Genomic DNA, 4,345 nt, shown 5'->3' on the forward strand with positions numbered 1-4,345 from the left:
ATTTGAATTTCTGGAATCCAGCTTCTTGAGCCCCTTTGGGTTTTCTTTATTGTTTCTACTTCTATTTTTAGATCTTGGATGGTTTTGTTCAATTTTATTACCTGTTTGTTTGTGTTTTCTTGTAATTCTTTAAGGGATTTTTGTGCTTCCTCTTTAAGGACATTTACCTGTTTAGCAGTGTTTTCCTGTACTTCTTTAAGGGCTTCTACCTGTTTAGCAGTGTTCTCCTGTATTTCTTTAAGTGAGTTATTAATACCCTTCTTAAAATCTTCTACCACCATCATGAGATATGATTTTAAATCTGATTCTTGCTTTTCGGGTGTGTTGGTATATCCAGGACTCACGGTGGTGGGTGTACTGGGTTCTGATGATGCCCAGTGGTCATCTGGTTTCTGTTAGTAAGATTCTTACGGTTGTCTTTCACCATCTGGTAATCTCTAGTGTTAATGTTCTAGCTGTCTCTGGCTGGAACTTGTTCCTCCTGTGATTCTGTTAGCCTCTGTCAGCACTACTGGAAGTCCAACACTCACCTGAGTCTCAGTGGTCAGAGTGCTCTCTGCAGGCAAGCTCTCCTCTTGCAGGGCAGGTGTCCAGAAAGCTGGAGCTCCAATCACCTCCTGAGTCCTGGGGTCAGAGCCCTCCCTGTAGGCTGACTGTCCTCTGGCAAGGAAGGTGACCTGGGGTCTGGTTCTCAGTTCTGCCTTCTGGCAGAGAATGAAGGCCCAAAGGGACCCTGTCCAAGAAACTCTGTTGCTTCTGCTGCCCATGTGCTTTCCAGTTATCCTGAGGTCCTGGGTGTGCTAGGGGTCCTGCAGTGTGGAGAGTCCTCTGGGGACCTTGGTGCTCTCCACAGGGTTCATGTGGAAGATGATGGGGCTTGCCCTGACAGGAACAAATCCCCGACTGTATATCGCTAAACGTAATTGTATATAATTATGAAATATCTAAGAAATGCTAATGATATACACATATTGTAGTCACAGGGATAATGTTAGCGGTCCCAAAAAACAGACAGGAGCCAATCTGATGTAACTCACAGCAGGATCATTACACTATTTGAGGTAGCTTGGGCCCCTCAACCCCACTGTACTTCTGTCATCCAGGATTGTTTTGGTGTTAGAAGAGCCCTGAATATCTATCAGACAAGGCTTTATAATAAGCAGCAGGTAGGGTAGGGATAAGTATGTAAGCATCTAATTGAACAGCTACTATGGCCTTTAATAAGATTGCCTGTGCTGGGAGTCATATCATGAACTTAATTTCTGCTCCCCTCTCCATTGCTGGACATTAAGCAGAGGGTGAGCTTGTAACCTAGGGTGCAGACTTGTTGGGGAAATAACCTGGACACCTTGGTCCTGTTGAGCATTTAACATGGAAATACTGGTCTTGTTAGGGATTAACCTAGAGACTGGAACTGGCTCAGGTTTTGTTAGGGGGCAAATTGGAAACTAATGCTAGGTAACAGTCTGTTAGTTTACCTAAGTTTAAACTAAAGTAAGGTTGTCTAAAAAGGAGTCAGAACTTATAAGATTTGGCCTCACAATAAAATGTCAGTATATCTACAGAAATATAATGTAAAGGCAATATTATAAACTGATCTTTTGCCGAGTCCTCTAAAATCATTCTCACAACTTTTACCAGTCATGAATATCTATATTGTTCTTTACACACTACAGAGAGAAACTTCCTAATCAAGGCTGAGAGTAGGAATAATCTCTTGTATAAATGTAAGTTTTTATAAGGCAGTTTGCCATCTTGATGTTTAGAAATATTTCCACAGATTACTAGAGCCTCTGTCATTTCTAGCTTTGGGCATTTGACCATGCATATTTGGCACGAAGTCTTTTTTAAATAGTGGAAAACAAATCTAATTAGGCAGCGATTGGCTACTACTGTCAGGCACTAGTGGGTACATCTAACCTGAAGGATGATATTGTAGACTTCAAGGTCAGGCACTACATAGTATCACTGATGACTTTTATTTCCCTGCACCCTGCATAATAGCTTCCTGCTCCATGAAACCTGGTTAAAGTGGAAAATTTGTAGTTCAGTTCAAGTTTTTTTTCTGTATAGCCTGCAAATAATTTACTGTAACAAAGAAGCCAAAAGTTTCCAATGGAAAAAAGACAGCATATTAACAAATGTTGGCTCAACTGGGAGTCATCATGTAAAAGATTGTAAATTGATCCATTCTTACCTCCTTAATACAAAGCTCAATCACAAGTTGATCAAGAACCAACATATAAAACCACACACACTAAAACTAGAAGAAAAAGTAGGGGAGAGCCTTGAACACAAGAGCACAGGGGGAAAGTTCCTGAAAAGAACATAAATGCCTTATGCTCTCAGATCAGCAATAGATAAATGGATCCTCATATAATTTGCAAAGCTTCTGTAAAACAAAGGATAGTGCCAATAGGACAAAACAGCAAGCAAAAGATTGGGCAAAGATCTTTAACAACCCTAAATCCAATACAGAGTTAATATCCAAAATATACAAGGAACTCAATAACTTAGATTCCAGAGAACCAAATAACCCAATTAAAAAATAGGGTAGAGCTAAACAAAGAATTCTAAACTGAGTAATTGCAAATGCCTGAGAAGCACCTAAAAAATATTTAACATCCTCAGTCATCACGGAAATGCACATCCAAACAAGCCTGAGATTCCACCTTATACCAGTCAGGAAAACAGAGACCAAAACTCAGGTGACAGTAGATGCTGGCAAGGATATGGGGAAAGAGGAATGCTTCCTCACTGCTGTCAGGATTGCAAGCAGGTACAGCCATGCTGGAATCTGTCAGGCTGCTTCTCAGAATACTAGAAATGATTCTATGTGAGGACCCAGCTCTATCACTCCTGGGTATATGGACAAAGATGTTTCAACAAGGACACATGATCCACTATGTTCATATCAGCCTTATTTATAATAGCCAGAAGCTGAAAGAACCCAGATGTGCCTCAACAGAAGAAAAGATATAGAAAATCTGGTACATTTACACAGTGGAATACTACTCAGCTATTTAAAACAAATGACTTCATGAAATTCGTAGGCAAATGGAGGGAACTAGAAAGTATCATCCTGAGTGAGGTAAACCTGTCACAAAATAATACCCATGCTATGGGTTCACTGATAAGTGGATATTAACAAAACAAAACAAAACAAAATAAAACAAAAAGCTTGGACTACCAACAATAAAATTCACAGATATTTTGAAACACAAGAACACAAGAAGAAGGAAGATGACAATGTGGAGGCTTCAGTCCTACACAGAAGGAGGAATAAAATAATCATGGAAGGCAGATCAAGGGAGGGAAAAGGAGGCAGAGGGAAAAGGGAACACAGGAACAGTACAGGAAGGAAGGAAACAGGATAAGTACAAAGTATTCGGAATTTGAATGGAGGTTTGTAACAGTAGGTGAGTGGGAGCTTTGGGTAGTCACTAGAAAGTACCAAATGCCAGGGAGCCAAATGTTTCTAGAACTCAACAGAAATGGCATTACCTGAAATACCCAACAAAGGCTAGAGAGAAAATTAAAAGACCATATTCAGGGAATACTCATGGTCCCAGTTGAAGGATTGGGCCACCCACCCATCTCAAAAACACTAATCCAGAATTTCTTCTGTCAAAAGGAAATACAGGGTCAAAGAGTGGAGCAGAGGCTGAAAGAAAGGTCATACACAGACTACCCCACCTAGGGATCCATTCCATCTATAGACACTAAACCCAGGCACTCTTGCTGATACCTAGAAGTGCTTGCTGACAGGAATATGGTATATCTGTCCCCTAAGAGGCTGTTCCAGTCCCTAACTAATACAAATGTGGATGTACACAGCCAACTATCAGAATGAGAATGGTGACCCAAATAAATGGAGATAGGAGAAGTACTGAAAGAGTTGAAGGCATTTGTAACACCATAGGAAGAAAAACAATATAAATCAACCAGACTCCTCAAAGCATCCAGCGACTAAACCATCAACCAAGGAGTACACATGGAGGAACCTGTGGATCCTGCTGGATATGTACCAGAAGACTGGCTTATCTGGCATCAATGGAAGGGGAACAGCCCTTGGTGTTGTGGAGGCTCATTGATGCAGCATAGCGGAGTGCTAGACTGTTCATACAAGAGTGTGTGTAGGGGGGATTACACCCTCATTTAAGCAGGGGGAAAGAAGTAGGTATAGAAGGTTTGTGGAATGGAAATTGGGAACGGGAATAATATTTGAAATGTAAATGATTAAAATAACCAATAAGAAAATAATGATTTAATATTTGAAAGCTACTATTACAAACTGGTTAGGATAATTAAAAATGCAAATTAGTAACCACAAACCTAGAAAAAT

Source organism: Mus pahari, chromosome 7 (genome assembly GCF_900095145.1).
Source record: "Mus pahari chromosome 7, PAHARI_EIJ_v1.1, whole genome shotgun sequence".
Taxonomy (NCBI): domain Eukaryota; kingdom Metazoa; phylum Chordata; class Mammalia; order Rodentia; family Muridae; genus Mus; species Mus pahari.